Here is a 21,249-nt window from a genome sequence, read left to right on the forward strand (position 1 = left end):
AGTTACTTACATGACGTGAGCCAAGTCTAATGATTCATGTGCAAGTCGGGCCCACTGATACCAATGGGGTGCGAACTAGTTGGCGTGGCTATTCTGGAGGAAGATGCAGACCGGTGGCACACACCGGTCTATTAGTGCTCCTAAGCACCTATGTGCTCCCCTACTTTTTCTCACCTTCCTTGTGGCTGGACAGAACCATGGGGCTGATTTCTGACAAACGGGGAATTGAATGGAAGTGGCCTAGGACCCTTGAGAGTCAGTATGTCCTCTCCATCCCTTCCTTTCCCTGACTCAGCAACATAGAAACCGCATGTGGTTCTTGAGGTGGAGGAAGCCTGGACCCCTGTCACTGAATAGGGAGGAGCCCCTGCCATTTCACAAGGCCTTTCAAGAGCAGAAAACAAATCTTTGTTGTGTAAAGCCACTGAAATCTCCAGGTTAAGCTGTTATTTCGGCCCAGTATGGCTTATCTTGACTGCAGCCATAACTGCAGCCATTCAGTCAATGGGTACTTATTAAGCATATGCTACATACCCTCTGCTACGTCAACAACTGTGGAAGTACTGGAGAATGCGACACAATCCCTGCTCTGCAAGGGCTTACAATGGGGTTTCCGCGATAAGACTAGCACATCTAATGCAGGAAAATAGCAAATGGCAGGGACATTTAAACATTCTTAAATAAGATGGTACAAACACTCAGGGCAACAGGAATTCAGAGAGAAAGGCTGCAGAGGAGACAGGGATATAGCAAGGTCAGCTCTATCACACAGGTTATAAAAATCCAGATAGGTAGCTGGGAAAAGTGTCCCTGGAATGCTAAGCTTCTTGGGCTACTTGTAGAATGACTATATTTCCTAAATATGTATATGTATATATACAGTCAGAAAAAAATGTGTACAGTGTAATTATTTAAAATTATAAATGTTGGTTTGTTATATTTTATCTTATTTCAGCATTATTTTTAGTTTATATATGACCATATGTGATTTCAAATCATGTTAATGCCTGTTAATACATGATTTCAAAAATCTAAACATCACACAGTAAGGTAAATTAAAAACTGAGTTATCTCCTCACTGATAATCACTTGCTAATAGATTTTTTCCATATGTACTTCTATGTTTGAATATATGCACATACACCCAATACACACACATACACACATATATCTATATGTATATATAAATATATAGTTTTGAATTTTATTTACAAAACCCCACACTATATACTACACTTACATTTTTAATTTGATAATGCATTGTAGATATCTTGTCATATCAGCACACTTAGGAGTGGCCATAGTAACGTTTCTCCACTAATTAAATAATATCACTGCTGACATCTGAAGGCTTCTTATATCCCAAACATTTTGCACAGTTTCTGGCAAGTTATCTTATTTAATCATGACCAAAATAATCTGTGAGGGAGGTTTAAGTATCCTCATCCTGTTCATGAGGGCAGGAAGGCAAGGGGAGTTTAATTAATTTGTCTTAACCCTACAGCTAGCAAGAGCTGGAGGCAGGGCCTGAACCCAGAATGCCTCAGTTCCCACTTTAACCGTGACATACCAACTTTGTGTAGCATCAGTTCCTGCTCAGTCAAAAACTATTATATTCTAAGTTGGTAAATAGAGAAATTAGTTTCAATGATGCTAAGGTGCTCGGAACTGCTTGGATGGAGAAGATGACTTAGCAAAGAGTAAGAACTTCTTCTCCAAAGAGATGAGACTGTCTCACTGGTTTTGCCCTGATGTATATTTGGAGCACCATGCTAGAAAGCTGCAGAGTGCTGTGTACACATCCAGGGAAATGACTGCTCAGTTTCCCGAAGAAACGACAAAGAAGTTGTACTAAAGTCAGGCTGCCTCTGGCCAGCTTCTACCACACCACCTCTATTGTACTGTCACAACTTGTTTTTTCAGCAGTTAGCATCATCCACAGAAAGTGTTTACAGGGTCAGGAGCCGAGTGCCTTAGAAAATCCCATACCCAATGTTTAGTCTATAACAAAATAGAGGAGTGTCATTCACCCCATTTGGAAAATCACTGGAGATAAAAAATAGAAAAAAATGAAGACAAAGTGCAATACATAAGGAGATCAACAGTGATTTTTAGGAACACTGCACTGACCCAACAAAGGTTAGCTTGCCCACAGCTCCTTGGCACTCATCCTATCTCCCCTGTCAATAACCTCAGGAAAAACTGGAGACAACCAGGCACTGGCAAGGCTCCCCCGAGCAGGCCTGGGGTGCTCTGCCCACCCCATGTTTCCTAACAGACTAGTGCCACATACGGCTATTACCTTTGGTCCTCAGAGTGGAGCGAGACACAACAAGGCCAGGTGAAACTACACGCTGGAGTTCCCAACCTGACCTCACGCGTGCTACAAAATGCTCTGAGGAGACCTTGGACCATACTGACTTGGAAGCTCCACCCCAGGACCACTGACTCAGAACCTTCAGGAGGTAGGCCCAGCCATCTGCATCTTAGCTCCCTGGGGATTTGGACACAGCCAATCCCAGATGTGGTGTTCAGAAACAGCTGCAATGGAACAAGTATTATTTGTTGAGCATTTTTCATCACCCTATCATATGTGTTATCTGATTTCATCCTTTAAAATGATTTAATAATTGGCTGACTCATTCATTCATTCAATTGTTTATGTTTTCAATTACTCAATTTTAAGAGTGCCTATGTGTCAATCATTATGTTTGAGAATAAAAAGATTTTTTTGCACTCTTTATTGTATTTTATTTTTAAACTTTTTTATTTTTCAATTACAGTCAGCATACAATATTATATTAGTTTCAGTGTGGAACAAAGTGGTTAGACATTCATATAACTTACGAAGCAATCACCCCAGTAAGTCTGGTATCACCATGACACTGTACATAGTTATTACAGTATCATTGTCCACATTACCCATGCTGTACTTTACATCCCTGTGACTGTTCATAACTGTCAGTGTGCATTTAATCCCTTCATCTCTCTACCCCTCCCCTCCATCCTTCTCCCATCTGGCACCAACCAATTTGTTCTCTGTATCCTTTGACCCTTACACAGCACATCCGAGTCAACACACAAAGGCATCTTATATACAGGGAAGTGAAGCCCTAAACATGCATACACTATGGTCTTTGTTCCAACTCTGAAGAGCAAACACACATACGTGCACACATGGAAACTGAACATATGTTAAACAAGAGAATAGCACTGATGGGATTTTATTATAATGAACATGATGATTACAAAATACTTCTTTATGACTTAAGAAACTGTTTACAATGCAACTTTAATTGGAAAAAGGATATAAAATTGCCATTAAAAATTCATACTAAAAGGACTATTAATATAATGAAGGTAATGGAATTATGTTTGTTTTTTCCATTATGTTTAACATATTTTATAACATAATGTATTGCTTTATTAATAAGAAATAATTTTAAGAAGGGTTTCTATGATCATGAAAAGTATTTACATTTAATATTTAGTAAAATGTTATGTAGAGATTTGAGAAAATTATCCTTGATTCCAGATACATAAAAGAAAAGGGAGGAGGAGGAGACAAGAAGAAAAAACAAAATAAAGAAATAACAAATATTTACAAGGTTTATCTTCTTTAAAGGGTATTGCATAGTTAGAAACTAAAGGTAATTTTTTATCCTCCCCTCTACTTTTCTCTTTTTCAATATCTTAAATCTATGAGAATGTCTACTTTTTAAAAATCAATTCTTTAAACACTAAAGCCTGAAAATCATTTTCTTCAAATTTGGCTCCTTGACCACGACATAAAATATCATCCTGGCAGATCAAGAAGGCTTCAAATGAGAGCTCAGAGAACACATTCTATTTCAATCCATTTAGAAATAGATACCTTTTTGTTGTTCCTCTGTGGGCTTTGTAACTACCACTGACACCACAGTTTCCTATACGCTCTTCAAATTTCAGCCAAGATCTCATGGAGACTACCATTACATCCACTAACCCTGTTTTCCCCCATTGTCTGTCACTGTCAAATTCTCATCAGACATCACCTTCCTTTTAAAATAAAGATAAACCAAAACACTAGGTAAAATGTCCTTCTCAAGTTCAGAATTTCTGTCAAGAGCTCATGAATGAGTCCAAGTAAAACACAGACCCGGCAACAGGTAAGTCTTCTGTTACTGACAAAGAGAAAGAAAGTGCTGTTTCACAGGTATCAGTGCTGTCTTTGTCAGACTCTTTTTTAGTAACTTTTGGAGTGGGAGTATATGGCAGGCAGAGAAATGACACTACTTCCCTCTAGCCCCACCAAAAAAGCCAACATCCTAATCCCCAGTACCTGGGAGTATGTTATGTTACTTGGCAAAGGGGAACTAAGGTTGCAGATGGAATTAGGTTGCTAATTAGTTGAATTTAGGAAGATTATCCCAGAATATTCTTGATCTGGCAGGAACAGATTTTCCCAAAGCACAATGTTGATATAGCTTAATGGGGTGGCCAACCCACGGCCCACGGGCCGCATGTGGCCCAGGATGGCTATGAGTATGGCCCAACACAAAATCATAAATTTACTTAAAATATCTTGAGATTTATTTTCATTAGTGTTTGTGTATTTAATGTGTGGCCCAAGACAACTCTTCTTCCATTGTGACCCAAAGACATCAGAAGTCTGGACACCCTGGAGTGAACTCCATGTGTATTTGCATTGTGTTTCCTTTGTGACTCCAGGGTGAACTGCTATCTCTGTGAACTGCAAACTTGTTCTGCAAAAATGCTATTGTTTTGTTTAAAATTTTAATAATGACTCAGTTCCAGCATGTCAATTTCAAAGACCTAAGGTTTGGCTACTAGTGTCAGCCATTTACTGCCCACTAATTTGGATTCCGCCCCCCCCCCTCCACAAGTAAGTTTTAGAAAATCCTAGGAGAGGGGTGGGTGCGTGTCTTAATGCTGGGAAATGGTAACTTTGGGGTTGCATTTACCTGAATGGATTAAAACTGCAGTTACAGAGCTAGAAAAAAAATTTTAATTTTTAAAATTGATTTTAGAAAAAGAAAGGAAGGAAGAAAGAGCGAGAGATCAATTTATTGTTATGTTTATTTACGCATTCATTGGTTGATTCCTGTATGCGCCCTGACCTGGGATTAAACCTGGTGCAACCTTGGTTTACTGGGATGACTCTCTAAAGAGCAGAGCACTCAGCCATGGCTAGAAAACAGTTTAAGTGTGAAAAATGATAGAGCTTTACATTGATTACAAATAATACTTAAAAGCATGGGAAGATATGATTATTTTTTATGTTAACTGTAAAAATATATATAAATACCTTCTGAAGTATTGAAAGGAAAATAGTACTTTATATTCTTTATCATCACTTTCTTAAGTATTGAATATATTCCTGTTTATTTTTCTATGTTCTGTTTTATAGTCTTAAGAAGTATTTCAAACACATCTGAATGTACAAAAGTAAAGGCCCTGCATGGTGTGTGGTGCTGCATTCTATATAAAACTGTGTGCATATATTAAATTTTGTCTGTTAAAACCCCCCACAAATGTTCTGAAAAGTGGAAGACAGAGGCAGAAGAGGAAGTCAGAGTGATGAGATGTGAGAAAAACCCACCCCACCCCTGCTGGCTTTAAAGATGGAGAAATGGGGCCGTAAACCGAAGAATGTGCATGGCCTCCAGAATCTGGAAAAGGGAAGGAGACAGATGTCCCTCTGGAGCCCCCAGAAAGGAACACAGCCCTGAGAGCCTCTGGATTTTAGCCCTGTGAAGCCGTTTTATTTTACTTTTTTTAATTTTATGTTAATCATTGTTCAAGTACATTTTTCTGTCCTTTACTTCCATCCCAGCCCACCCCCCATCCCTCCCCACCTCCCTCCCATTTCCATCCCCTTAGTTTTTGTCCATGTGTCCTTTATACTTGTTCCTATAAACCCTTCCCCTTCTCCCCCGAAATTCCCTGTGAAGCCATTTTAGATGTCTGACCGACAGAACTGCGTGATAATAAATTTGTGTTGCTTTAAGTTAATGAATTTGTGATAAATTGTAATAGCAGCAATAGAAAACTAACACAAAGCATAGAAAGTTTCAGAATGAGACCAGAGAGCAAATAGAAGATAATTTATTTTTAGCTACAGTTAAAGAAAGTGATTTTTAAAATCTCACAGTTGACCTAATATCAACCGAATGATTGAGAAGATGAAATCTTCTGCTTTGGATATTTTACAACAGGACAGAGACAGGAGATTGTCAATCTCCCAGCCCTGCTTTTTAAGCAATGTATTAGTATTTTTTATTGTAGGACCTTTTGTTGTTATTTTATGTAAGTGTTACATATTTGTTGTTTAAAAATTCAAAATTTTCACAGCAAAGGAAATCATCAACAAAATAAAAGGTCATCCTGCAGAATGGGAGAACATATTCACTGCCATAGCTGATAGGGAGTTAATATCCAAAATTTATAAAGTACTTATAAAACTCAACACCAAAATAGTAAACAACCCAATTAAAAATTGGGCAAAGACATTCAGATGGCCAATAGACATATGAAAAGATGCTCCATGTCACTAGTCATTAAAGAAATGCAAGTAAAATCTACAATGAGATACTATTTCACACCTGTCAGAATGGCCATCATCAATAAATCAACAAACAACAAGTGCTGGTGAGGACATGCAGAAAGGGGAATCCTTTTGCACTGTAGGTGGGAATGCAGACTGGTGCAGCCACTGTGGAAAGCAGTATGGAGACATCTCAAAAATTTAAAAATGGATCCGCCTTTTGACCCAGCAATCCCACCTCTGGGACTATATCTGAAGGAAGCAAAACACTAATTCGGAAGAACACCAGCACCCCTATGTTCACTGCAGCGTTATTTACAGTCACCAGGATATGGAAGCAGCCCAAGTGTCCATCAATAGATGAGTGTATAAAACAACTATTGTACATTTACACAATGGACTACTACTTGTCCATAAAAAAGAAGAAAGCTTCACCCTTTGCAACAGTATGGATGGACCTGGAGAACGTTATGCAAAGTAAAATAAGCCAGTCAGAAAAAAACAAATACCATGTGATTTCACTCATATGTGGAATCTAATGAACAAACTGAACTAAGAAGCAAAGGAAACAGATTCATAGATGAGCAGATGACAGCTAGTTGGGGAGGGAGTTCAGGGAGTGGAAGGTGTGAGGAAAAATGAAAAAGGACTTGTGGACGTGGACGACAGTGTGGTGATTGCTGGGGGAGGGGGTATGAGGGGACTAAATGGTAATGGAAAAATATAAGATAAAAAATAAAATAAATATTCAAAAATTATGGAAAGGTATATGTAACTCTGAAAGTCCAAATTTCTGTAACTTTACACACATTCCTTCCCCTGAGAAGCAATTTCGTCTTGTGGAAACTCCTGCTCATAATTGGATATAAATGACCTCAGACATTTTTCTATATCAATGTTTTAAAAGCAACTATATGTTTGCTTGATAAGGACACAGAGTTTCATTCTGAAACACACTAAAGGCAGCTAGAACATCATCCTATGGCAGTGACTCTCAGCCAGAGTGGTTCTGCTTCCCAGAAGAGACCTGGCAATGTCTGGAGACACTTTTGCTTGTCACTCCTGGGAGTGAGTACTAGTGGCACCTGGTGGGACCAGACCGGGGATGTTGCTCTCCACCCTACAATGCATGGAATAGCTCCCACGAGCTAGAAATATCCAGCCCCAAATGTCACTAATGCTGAGATTGGGAAACCCTGGTCTACGGAATGGAGGTGAAACCATATCCTTGTTTATTTCATTTGGAAACAAGTTATAGGGAGGCAGATGCCTGATCAATACAAGCCATTTGCAATGTTTATCTCACAAAGTAGAGAGAGTTCTCTATGATGAGAAGGATTTAAACACCACTAACTGGTCCTCTCCCAGGGGTGCTGAAAAAAGGGATGGGTGCCTGGGTACGGTTAGACTCTGGGGCTCCATCTTTATCTAAGAATATGACTCCTTTTAAAAGCATCAACACAAATTTCCTTACCTTGTACTTGTTTATATTGAAAGTTGAAAAGAGAAAAAATACCCACTCTTACTTAATATTATTTTCTCTTTCCTATATGAACTAATGGAATCAAAATTTAGTATAGATATTATCTCAGATGTATAACATCTAAGTGACTTCTGCAAAAGTACCTAATGACTCTACTTGGGAAGTAGAACACAACTCTTGTGAAATCATTTCACAACCTAAGAAAAGTGATAAAGATCAAGAAAGCAAAATAAGAAGTAATACCCTATTGTGGAAGTAATGTAATAAAACAACCATTTATAAATACAGGTACTTAACAGCTGCAACTAAAATGAAACTGACTGATTTTACGTAGATTTTAAAAATGGGAGCTCATCTTCATCCAGTTTGCAAACATCCAGATGTCTTCTACCCTATCAGCTTTAAGACCGTGAGAATTTTCTAAGTTCTCTAAGCAGGTGGATGTCATAGTGGAAGCATACTGGGACACTGCACACCAGTTAAACTATGTCTTAAGGAACTGTTGGGGCTAAAGGGACTGTGATTAATGAAAGTTTAGTCAAGGAAACAATAACCCAACAATAATTAGACAGGTGAAGGGACAAGGCAGCAAGTCACACGAGAAGCTGTTGCAGGAGCCAGGGATGTTTCCTCTGGGGGAAAACCCAGACAGCACATGACAGTTAGAGATTTATGGAAAAGGGACATGTTTTACTTGGACCCATGTTCTCTCTATTAGAGGACAGTGTAAGCACAGGTCTGGGGACTGCCAACCAGCAAGGATCCTGAGAAGGATCCTTGCACTGAATGAGGGTGAAAGTGGAACAGACAGGCCAGATAACCCTAAACCTGAGGGTTAAGATCAGAAGTCTCCAAGGGCCAGCCAGGCAACTTCCGTGAGTTACACAGAGCTGCGTACCAGAAAGGTCAGTGGTGGGGACCTTGACGAACGGGACTGTCTGAAAGGGAGTCACATCACTCTTCACTGATTGCTGTCATGCAGGAATGAGAACCCCTTGTTACCTGATCTTCCGGTTTATTCCTCAAGAAAAGCTGGAAAACTACACTTGTATGTAAAATCTACTGATTTATAAAGGGTAGCAGCTAATTCAACATTTCAAAACATAACTCAAACAGAATGGATTAATGGCCTGCAGGAGGAACTTGAACCTCTTTGTTAAAGATGCCTCAACCATCCTCAACCCTAAGAGACTAGGATGGTAAACATGGCAGAAAAGAAATCATACAGGACCCCGAATTACCGTCACATTTTGTCTGCAATTTGAATCACCAGAGTGGCTGCTTCAGGCTGAAATTCAGATGCACTGACCAATAAATAATGAATGGGTTCTGGCAAGTGAAGATAACCAAGAGACCATTAAGCTGCTAAGAGCTGGCTCTTCCCTCTCACACCATGTAAATGAGGAAGGGCTTCCTTTTTCTTGTAAACAGAAACATTTCCGTCTAGTGAGTTCCACTTCAAAATGAGCCAGCAAAGAGAAAAAAGGGTTGCCTTATTATGGCAGTTAGTGATCCTGTTGCTGAGGTCGTCTCTTCCTTAGTTGGTAAACAACATCAGACACTCTTCCCTGGCCCCCTAAAATCTAGTCAGGGACCAATTAGGGAATGTTCACAAGCTTCCTTCAAGGGAGAGTGCTTCACTAAGGGAAACAATCCTATTCAACTCTGGTTCACAGCCATCTCCAGAAATGTATATGCTGCCACACATAGATTTTCAGTTATCAAAAGATCTTCGCCTGCCCTGGCTGGTGTAGCTCAGCGGATTGAGCTGGGAACCAAAGGTTGCCAGTTTGATTCCCAGTCAGGACACATGCCTGGGTTGCAGGCCTGGGGGCACATGAGAGGCAACCGCACATTGATGTTTCTCTCCCTCTCTTTTCTCTTCCTTTCCCTCTGTCTAAAAATAAAATAAATGAAAATTTTTTAAAAAGATCTTTGCCCAGCGGATGTTTGTGCACAGGCATATCCAGAACAAAGGCAAAGCTGCTAGCTCTCTTCTGCATTTTTTCCAATTTCCAACCTCACATAATCTATTTTGAATTTTCCCGGATCACTTTAGACTTCCAAAAATAAGCCGGCTTTCAGTTTACCATTAATATCACAACATTCTATGATGGTGTGTTTTATAAGTAGCTCTTAGTCAAAGGTTCCCAACACTCTGAACAAAGCAGAACATTTGTATGTGTAATAAGTTATATTTATTGAGAAGAATAAGATAAAAAGACATTAAAAATTTATTATAAAAATTTTGAAAACGATGCACGGGGAATTCAAAGTAACACAATATTAGCAAATAGTGACAGTAATAAAATCTTATATTACCTTTAAAGGCATATTCATTAGCTTATTTGTTTTCATAAGATATAACAATGACATAAATGGGACATTTGAGAGGGAAACATTAACTTCCCACTCTACCTCCAAAACTAGCTTCTGCTCACCTCCTGCTTCTACCTTCCACTAGACCACTCCCAATAAACTGGGAGCTGGTCTCCATGCCTCTCTTCTTTCCCCCCTATCACCATCCATTCTTCACAGAACACCCAGAGTTACTCTAAAAAAATAGAACATGTCTTGTCACACCTCTGCTTTCGGCTTCTTACTGTACTTAAAGCCCCAACAGCTTACTTCAGCCTAAAGGCTCTGTATGACTTGGCCCCTGCCCCTCAACCTCAGTCCTTGGTTCTCCTTCTCTGTCCCCTTCCTCTAGCCACACTGCAGTCCAACTGTGCCTGGAACATGCTGAACTTATCCCAGAACAGGGCACTGGTGGTTCCGTCCACTGGAACTATCTGCCCATCTTCTGAAGGCTTACCTGAAGGCCATCTCTCAGAAAAGCCTCTCTTCTAAGTCCAATCCAACAAGCCGAGCCCCTGCCCCCCATCCCCACCCGCACCCTCACTCCCACCCCTTCTCTCTCTCTCTCTCTCTCTCTCTCTCACACACACACACACACACAGACCCCGTGATACTCTACCACAGGGAACTGTTTCCTTTTCTTCAAGACATATAGTACTATTTGACTTCACCTTGCTCATCCCTCAATTCTACAATGCAAACTCCATGAGATCAGTTCTATTTGTCTTAATCACACTGCTCTATACTTAGTGCCTGGCACATAGTTAGTACTCAATAAGTATTTCTTCAAGTCAGTGAAAGAATGAACAAACCTAGTACTAGGAATCAACTAGCCCAGTAGATTCAATAAGTATCTATTCTTATAATAGACTTTTCTTTCTCCTCAACTGCTACATTATTTTTTAGAAGAAACTATAAGCCTACAAATATTTGACCGTTTCTATTAGTGTGTTATACCTGTGAAATGGAGCAAAGTGACAGTCAGCGTCAGGGTACATAACAGGTGTTAGCTTCACAGTGAAAGGCAGCCAGAACCCACTGCCCATCCCTTCAAACCACAAAACTTCCACAGAATTCCAGAACAACATGACTTTTGAGCTCAACGTTCCCCCTTTGATTTCTTGTCACTCAATATTTTCTCTTCAATGTTTCACTTCTATGGAAATTTCTCAATGTCTCCAGAGGTCAGTGGGGCCAACATCATGGGTGTTACACACAAAAAACTCAGGCTTAAGATTAACCAAGGTATACATAACCTGATGATCACCTTCTTTTTTAGGAAATACCCATTTTCTGGGGTGCCAGAGAAAGGAATACAGATGCCTAAACTCCAGCTGACTTTCCCAGGGGTCCCACTCAGGTTGCTCGGGTACCTAGTCAGCACTTTCCTTAATGCTCTGTGCTGAGAGCCTCGGGAGGATGGAAAATGGTATTGTCCCCAAATCTAAATGGGTGACGGAATGGGTGTTCCTCACCCCTGAAGTGCACAGGACACAGGGCACAGACAGAAAATGGAGACGAAAGGAGGAAACAGCTGTCCTGGCTTCTGTTTTCAGGAAACAGTTGGGGTGCTGGGCATACCCTTTTACACCTCAGAAGGGATTTCCCAACTGTCAAATCAGAGGCTGAGGCAGATTAACATCCTTCCAACTCTCAGTAGTTCTGCAGACACTGACAGCCTCAGGGACAGTCTGTGGTGTCAGACTGTCGTGTCAGCCTTGAGGACACCACCAATTTCAATGAGGAACATCACCACACTGTCCACAGCAGTAACTTCTGCTCAGTTGTCTGGGGAAGAGAGAACACTCCGCGCCCAAGGGCAGTGAGTGGAGGCAGGCAGGCAGGCAGGCTGGCTGGAAGATGCCAAGTCTGTGGGCTCTCTCATCAGGACCACCGGCATCCCTCTGAAGAAATAAGTCTGTCCGGGTCCTGGCAGCTCACCAGTGCCTCATTGCTGTGGCCAGAAGGCCACCTCCTTCTTATGGATCAGGTCAATACTTAACATCCTGATCCCTGAGTTCAAAGTTAGCACAAGAGTTAGTCGCGAGCCTTTTGGGATTGTCAGCACTCTAAAGGACACATTTTCCAGCTCCTACTCACATGCCAGGATCCCAGCTCAGCATTCTTACTTGTGTCAAAGGCAACTTGTGCAAGACTGGTTAACACAAGGCCCTCCCAAACCTGAACTGATGTGTCCTTCAAAGGTGGCAAGCTCCCCCAAGGAGCCCTCCACACACCTCCGTCCCCCTTCCACATCACCTCTGCAGCAGTCCTGAGCACCACCAGCCTGACTGAAAGCCTGACCTTTTCGTTTTGAGAGAGAGAAATTTCTCATAGAAGCTCCAGGGGATGATGGGGAAGAACAGATCCTCTGCTTCCACGTTTTGTTTTGCCTTTAAAAACAAGCCCCTACTCTTACCAGGGCGGGGGACCGGGGACCGGACTGTGCTGGGTATGCAGCGGAGATCTAACCTGGCCAGCGGGGGCGGGGGGCTGTGACGAGTACCGGGCCTTGCTTTGTTTTTGTAATTCTGGTCCTGAGACAGTTCCTCAGAACAGTGTGGATGCAAAAGCAACACTCAGCAAAGGGAGGGTTTGGTTTTGTTTGCTGCGTCCCAGCGAGAGTCCCGCAGATAAGAAAACTCCCTGAGTTCCCAGTTCCCCTGGCCTGCTTCTCCCTCCCCATACCGAATTCTTAGGTCGCTTCTTTGGGGAAAGGTTTGGGAGAACTGGGGTCGAATTCCGTCCCGCTGCCCGCAAACATCCCAGCGCGGTCCCGGAGGGCGGCGAGAACCTCGAGCCCAGCGCGGACCAGGAGGCGGTACGATTCCAGCTCCACCACCCCCCAGCCCCCAGCCCCCACTCCCCGGCCCCAGGGCCCGGCCTCCACCGCGGCGGCGCTGGTCCCGGCCGACCCGCTGGCCCCCCGCCCCCGCCCGCTCCCTCCTCGCCCCCTGGGTCCCTCCTCACCCGGCGCCCTGGCGAGCTGCTCTCCACCAGCCGGGGACCAAGCTTGTTCCGCGGCGCAGCGACGCGACCTGAGCGCGTCAAACCCGACTGCGGCTGGCTACCAGCAGCGGTCACCGAGGCCAAGGGGCAGCCAGGTTACCGCACACGAGTCGGCTGCTCTCGGGCTTTGCCCTCGGCCCGCCCTGGGAAGGTCTTATCTCCCGACCCTCTCCTCCCCCGGCGGCAGGAGGAGGGACCAGGGAGGAGCGTGTGGCCACCAGCCTCCCACAAACACAGGCAGTTTGGGACGCGAAGGTGCTCCGGCGCACCCAACGCACTCCCCAGGGCCCGGGGTCCGAAGGCCTGGACCTGCGAGTTAACTTAACCCGCCCTGGGATGGACCCAGAAAGCTCCGGGGCGGGTACTGCTCACCCCGCATCAAGCCAGAGTAGCTTGTTTCACTAGATTCCGTCTGCCTGCATCTGCAATCTGGTATGCCCTGCGCATTCTGCATTTTGCTGCTTTGTAGGGTGGACACCAATTCAAAAATTATGTAAACTGTGCTGTAGATTGGAAGGCCTACTACTGTGTTGGTTTCATTTTTCGGTGGAAATACAATGCAAGGCCATCAGGAACATCGACTATGACTTGGGGGGAAATAGTGTAAGAAGGGCGCACCTAATATCCCAGTTATTGGGGTTTTAACTGAAATTCCCCTCTTCATTTTCCAATGCTTTCTCTTCAGTCCTCTTTCTAATAAAAACATATTCATTCAACGTTTCAGTTAGAGACTCAGGGAACAAAGTTTGAAATTTATGTCTGGTGTTTGCATTTTTAAAATAGTGTTGTGGGGGGTTTTGTGGGTGGATAACAGAACTGTAAATGAAATTTAGTTTTTATTCTGAGGACTCAGCAGTAAGAAGACGTGGATTACAGCTTCTTCCTCCCACTTATGAGTGCTTTGACCTTGGGCACATCCTTTACCCTTTTTGAATTTCTCAATTTCCTCATCGTTAACATGGAGATAGTCAAGGTACATTAGTCTGAGTCACCTTGTGAGAACGAAATGCAAATGCAGGTAAAACACAGGATGAGCCTGGCTCCTGGGAACATTCAACATTGTTATCTAACACTAATATCTATAAAGAAGCAGTGACTTACATAAACCTAATGGATGAAAAACTAAATAAAACTGTATTAGCCTTTTGGAGGGTTATCAGCTGGGAGGGGGAAGGGGGAGAATAGGGAAAAAGGTCCAGGGATTAAGAAGCATAATAGGTAGGTACAGAGTCGGGAGGTTAAGGATAGTATAGGAATTGGAGAAGCCAAAGAACTTATACACACGACCCGTGGACATGAACTAAGGGTGGGGGCGGGGAGAATTGGGACAATAGTAATAGAATAATCAATAAAATATACTTTTAAAACGTATTTGCCTAATGACATTTTCCTGTCCTATCTGACATAACCTCCTGTGAAACAAATTACCCCATAATATTAATATAAAAGGGTACATATAATCTAACAGAGTACCCAAGAAATCTCCAAGACCCTCTTCCCTTTGGCCCTAAAATGAGATTAAACAGCCTGCGACCCTGTGTTACACTTTAAAAGGTTTTGAAAGCAGGTCTTGAAGACAAGTATGCATTATTTTATTTATTTCTCTCAATGCCAGCTCTGTGCCTCTCCCATCATCAGCACATCATATTCTCTGAGGCTGCTGCACTGGTTGGCATTTAGCAGGTTAGTGCCTTGAGAAAATACCTACAGTAGGGTTGCCGTATTGAACAAATAAACTTACAGGACACTCAGTTCAATCTGAAGTTTAGATAAACACCAAAAGGCTTTAGTATATGTCCCATGCAATATTTAGAACATACTCTTACTAAAAATTATATTTTTTATCTGAAATTCAAATTTAATTGGGTGTTCTGTATTTTATCTGGCAACCTTAGTCCAGTGAAATTAATAAAGAATGGGTCTCACATTCCAAAAGGACAGCAAGTCGACCCAGACATACAGATTATAAGGTGGGTCTGATATTGATTTTGTTTTACTGTTAGTGAAAAAAAGAAATAATGCACTTATGTTTATAAATTGATTCTTTGTGAAGCTATTCCTTAGCCTTTAATTCTCACTCCCATTTCCCACCAACAGAGCAGTGCTTAGGTGCTCTTTTTTTTTTATTTTATTTTAATCATTGTTCAAGTACAGTTTTCTCCCTTTTACTCCCAATCCAGCCCACCCTCCCAACCCTCCCCACCTCCCTCCCATCACCACCCTCCCCCTAGTTTTTGTCCATGTGTCCTTTAAATTTGTTCCCGTGAACCCTCCCCATTGTCCCCTGAAATTCCCTCTTCTCTCCCCTGTGGTCACTGTCAGCTCTTTAATATGAACAAAAATGATGGCTCTCTCCTTCAGTAAGATATTAGATTTAATAATGTGCTCAATAGTGTTTCCAAGTAGTTTTTATTAAGGGCCAGTTGTATGTCAGGTACCCTTTCAAAAATGAATATGATGCAGTCTGCCTGAAGGATTATAAAATAACAACATAGAGTGCTCCCTCATGTAAGTAAGTGCAGAGGACCGTGGGAGTTCAGAGAGGGAGTTACTGATTGTCTTTGGAAAGGGTGGGAGTCACAGCTGCCCTGGCTGCACAGGATTCAAGTGGCTCCAACCCAGGTGAGCGAACAGAGGAGGGAAGTTCCAGGATAACAGCTGTGTCCAGGCCTGGAAACTAACCCATCCTGATAGCAGTGGTCAAAGTGGAGGGAATATGGGATTCTATAAAACTGAAAGTATGATTAGGAACTTGGAAACCCTTGAGTCTGTTAGAAAGTGGCAGAATGCAATAAACAAACATACTAACAAAAGATTAAATTGCTTTAATTTAAAAAATTAAGTTAAAACTAGGAACTGCGAGAGGAAAATGTTGCAGCAAAAACATACGCAAGTGTGATGAAACCTAAAACAGATTGATTTTTGAGCTACTTATGGGGTGGTATCTAAAATTTGGAGACTACAGTTAAACCTGAAATTCAAGAATATATTTCTGCAAATGGCCCAGGGAAGAAACTGTGATCAGAAAGCTCCACTTAGTTTAACCACGGAAATATTGCTTACTGGTTTTCAAGGTTCAGATTTACCTTATAAACAAGCCAGAGGAGAATTGACTGTGATTATTCAAGAGAATGTGAAATTAATATGATTAATTTTTAATGTAATTTTTAAATAGTAAAAGGATGTAGAAAGGGCAAGCAGGATAGAGAGAAGGTTGGGTTACTAAGGGCCTCATTTTAGAAAGCGGAGAATGAAAAGATACTGTCTATCGTTGGTAGCACAGTTAATAAAGGTCTGGATACATGGAAACCTTGCAGAGGAGAGAACAGGGCAGGACCTGAATGTAGAGATGGCACTCTATTAGGAGGATCAGGGAAGAGAAAAGAATGGACCAGTGTGCACGTGAGCTAGAAATGAGATAGATAGTGCTAATATGCCAAGAAATAATAATAGAGTATATTGTTCTGGAAGCATGGAGGTTGCGACCAGCTATTTAAAAACAGAAATCATTAGAGTTATTCTCTTTGGGGAATTGTATTGGAACTGGGATGGGCTGAAGTGGGAGACTCTGGCTTTTCTCTCTTGTTTTTTAGTACTATTGAACTATTTGGAGTATGTGCATGATGACATTGATTAAATATTTAAAACTTTTTAAGAATAAGAATTTGTGAAAAGAAAGGCTTCACTATGACAGTGGCTTGCAAGAATAAGTGAGAGTTCATCAGGAAGGAAGAGAAGTCTACAGAATGTGGAACTCCATGAGCAAAGGCAAAGGGGTGTACAAGTCAAACAGTATACCTTGAGAATGTCAAGTTCTCCATGTGGCAAGAGCATTGGGTATATAGATAGGATGGAGCAGAAAGTAAAGGTGTGAAGGTGAGCTGGGAGAACAATAACAGTCTTCTGAGTAATACAATAGAGTTGATGCTAGAGTTGAGCTTCTCGAGGACAGAAAAGATGTCATTTCTTGTTAGCCTATATCCAGTAAGGAACATAGCACACAGTAATCACCCAATAAATTGGTTTCTGAATGAATGAGAAATATCTTGGGGGTAATGGGAAGACATTGAAGTTTTAAGCAGAGCAGTTGTTTTTCTTATTTTTGGAAGATAATTTTGTACTGAAAAAAGATGAATTGAGATTGGAGAAACCAAAGGCAGGGGATGGATTAGGAGGCTATTAGGAGAAAGGTGTAAAATAAGACAGTGGCAGTGGGAACTGAGATAGGAGGATCTACTTGAGAGACATTAGCAGGGTAGAAATGGGTGAAAGGTTGAAAAAGAGGGATGAATTGAAAATGGCCCTGAGATTCCTAACTGGGGAAAACCAGGAAGATGATGGGCCATTCACTGAGAAAAAAAAATAGGGAAAAGAAACAGGTTGGAGAAGTGAGTTAATAAATGCAATTCTATGTATATTAAATTTGAAAGACCTGAGAGTGATATTTTAAGAATTGTGAGTCTAGAATTATGAAGGGCTTATGAAATCTACTTGGTGAGTCTAGACAAGTACTTTTTTAAATGAAATAGAACATGTTAAACTTTAAAGTGTATCATGTGGTAAGGTTAAGTGTTGTTTCATAGAACTTTCATTTGTACATAATTAGTTATGTATGTAACTGATATAAAATGTATTTTCTGCCATATGTCAAAAAATGTTAGATCCTCTGCACTTGGATACCAGGTGGAACAAGTGGTGTAGGGTCACCTTATACCTGCTTGACAGAGCCTCCTGTGCACACTTCTTTCCCACCTTATTCAGTAACTTCACCTTGATACCTAGAAATCAGTCATGTGGGGACTTTGTACCTCAGAAACCAGCAAACACTAGAAAATGGGACATTTTTCTACTGTAGTGAGCTAGCACACCTCTGGGAGGAACCATCTGATGGATAGTTACTTATGAAGTCCTGAAGCTCAATCCAGAGACCCGGGCAGAAGGTATTTGGAAGTAAGGATGCCCAGAGTGCATGAGATTGGCCACTGAGAGCTTTTAGAGAGAGCAGAGGTAGGTGATAGAATTCAAAAGAACATCACCTTCAAGGAAGGTGGGAGGAAAAGGAGCCCGTGAATGAAATTGTGAAAGGTTGTTCAAAGTGATGATGGAGAATGGGAGAGAGAGACTCTCTGGAAGTCATGGAAGAAAAGGGATTTCAGAAGGTAAGTAGTGTCAGCACTATTGGTTAAGTAGAGTGGGTGAAGACCAAAAAAGTGCTGTGGGATTTAGAAATTAGGAGGGCAAAAACCAACTTTAAGTTTTAATCCCTAAAACCAATTTTACTATAATTGAGGAATAAAGGGAGGGTGTCAGGAAGGTGTAGAGATGAGGACACAAGGACTCTAAAGTGGATGACATTTCATGGAGAAGAAAGAGACATGGCTGTAGCCTGAGGGGTGAAAAGCAGGAGGAGGAGAGTGAACATCTGGGGGACGGTCATGAGATCTGCCGAGGAGTGAGAGGCCTTCCGAGCCCCTCAGTGGCTGGGATTCACTCACGTGGCATGGAGTCCGTCTGGTCCTGTTCCCCAGTCCAGGAGCACGACTGGGCAGGGAGGTTGGCTGGGCCTGGAAATTGGGAGAGTAGCTTGGCCAAAGGCAAAGAAAATAAGAGAATTGATGGTAATTTGAAAAGATAAATTTTCTTCCTAGGTAAGATGTCATACATTTGTATTGTTAGAAATCTGGATAAAACAACAACAATAGTAAAGATAAAGTGGGGGTGTCCCCACAACCCCAACCTTATTAGGTAATTATTTCAGAATGAGGTACATATCTTCCTGACACTTCTCCAGACTGAAGTAAAATAATTCAAACAGCTGAGTATGACAGACCTGAGCTTGTATCTGGTTTACTTCACTAGCTCTAAGGCCTTGGGCAAGTTATATAGCCTTTTAACCCCTCAGTTTCCTAATCTGTAAAATAGAAATAATAATAGCATCTACATCACACAGTTGTAGTGGAAAGTAAAAGGATCATGCATGTAAATTGCTTCGAACAATATTTGGTAAGCAGAGTGAACACTCTATATATGTATGCATATGTTCATATGCATATATATACATACATATGCATATAAACACATATATACATATACATATATAAACACAACATACACATAAATTTATACACACACACCTATGAAAAAGAGAATTTATATATATATATGTATTTATAGGAATACATGCACACACATGTATAACATGAATAACCAGGAAGAACTGAAACATATTGGTGATTTGAGTTGGTGGGAAGAAGCTACCCTGAGCAGAGTGACTATGTGGGAGGGTAAAAAGTCGTGGTCAGAGAATGGAACTGAAGTACAAGACTTCAGAGGTGAAGCCCTTCCGGAACACAGTGGTCCCATCTGGTAATGCCTCTAATTTCTAAAGTGGAGAGAAGGTAAAGAATCCTCTCTTTAATATTTTAGCCAATTCCAAAATTTATTATTCCATGCCAGGCTTAGCCTTCATTCCTCCTCGGTAGTGTCTTATGCCTTTGCAGACGTGGTTTACCTAGAGACTTCAGAACTGTGGGTGTCACAATTGACTTGTTTGTATGCATTCAGTTTTAGGGCCGTGAGAGGTGGCCTGTCAAACCTGTCTCCAGGATGTGTTTTTTTCTTGCTCAACTCACTGATAACACCTCTGCTAACCTCAATCAAGGTGTGGGAGGCTTTGTGCTAAGTCCAAGGCTCCAGGTTTCTCTCAGTGACACTATGATTCACAGCCACTTGTCTCCTTTATCCAGGCACCAGGTTACATGATTCCACATGCACAATCTCTCCTTCCCATTCCTACTATCACCATGCTAATCAAGGTCCTCAAAAGCTCAACCCCCGATGACTACATAATGTTTCTTTTGTTAGACAATTTATGCATGATCATTGTAGAAAAAATACTGTTTAGCTATGAATTCAATGTACACTCTTTTAAGCTTTTCTCCATATAAACCAGCACATGCTTATATACTAAATTTTTGGTCAGTTTTATAACATTCTATTTTAATGTAGCAATAGAATACCAATCTTTCACCAAGTCAATAAGTGCACACTTACAGTATCACTTCCAATGGCTTTATTGATACAGACACCGGCCCGCAGTGTCCACGTCATAATGGATGAAATGAGACATTCACATGGACTACTGAGTCTGGTGGAGGAAAAGGGACAGCATGGCTTTTCTCTCAAGGGGAGCAAAAGCCTTGACCCTTGCCGTGACCAGCCTTTATTGGGTTACATGATGGTCCTCATTTACTATGCACAGGTTCGCTTTAGGTGGTTACCTTTCACAGAGATCAAAGGAGCCAATGCTGCTAATCACATCCCAGAAGAGGGATATTTGCAAATGAAAAGACAGAAGTGGTTGAACCAGTTACACTCATCCTTGGAAGGTTTAGCATGGATTTTAGGAAGTTACTTTGCAGTAAATGTCCTCAATTCAGGTTGAGGGAGTATTTTAGCAAGAGCAAGACTCAAAGTGGCCTAGGCACATTGCAGGCCTGATTCCCCACAGGAGAACCTATCTGTGGGTGTGGGTCCTGTGCATCTCTGAGTGGCAGCTGGGCCCATGCCACACAGAATGGTCTCCTACACTTTATATTTTCCCTTATTAGTATAAATTCAGGTTATTTATTGGAAATTTGTTTGTTTACAATTTTTAGTTTTTGAAATAGCACTTTAGTGAAAATTGTTGCAGTTAAATCTTTGTGCATGTTTTAGTTATTTCTTTGTGATAAATCCCCAGAAATGGACTTTCTGAATTAAAATATATACATTTTTATTGCCTTCTTATTCTTTTTCCCTCCTCCATGGATGTTCTTCATCCCATAATACTTTATAGTTTCTTATAGCAAAA

The 21,249-nt window shown here is 41.5% G+C and overlaps 1 protein-coding gene across 1 annotated transcript in view; it reads right to left on the reverse strand.

The window, feature by feature from the left end:
- The window catches only part of PLA2G7 (phospholipase A2 group VII), a 32,346-nt gene extending 18,664 nt beyond the window's left edge, over positions 1–13,682 (reverse strand). Inside the window, exon 1 of the mRNA XM_045843830.1 lies at positions 13,359–13,682. The gene's annotated coding sequence lies outside the window, so the exon portion shown is untranslated. The remainder of the gene's footprint in view (positions 1–13,358) is intronic.
- Positions 13,683–21,249: the final 7,567 nt, after the last annotated feature.

This window comes from Phyllostomus hastatus, unplaced genomic scaffold (assembly GCF_019186645.2).
Source record: "Phyllostomus hastatus isolate PE091 unplaced genomic scaffold, TTU_PhHast_1.1 phas_contig_40, whole genome shotgun sequence".
Taxonomy (NCBI): domain Eukaryota; kingdom Metazoa; phylum Chordata; class Mammalia; order Chiroptera; family Phyllostomidae; genus Phyllostomus; species Phyllostomus hastatus.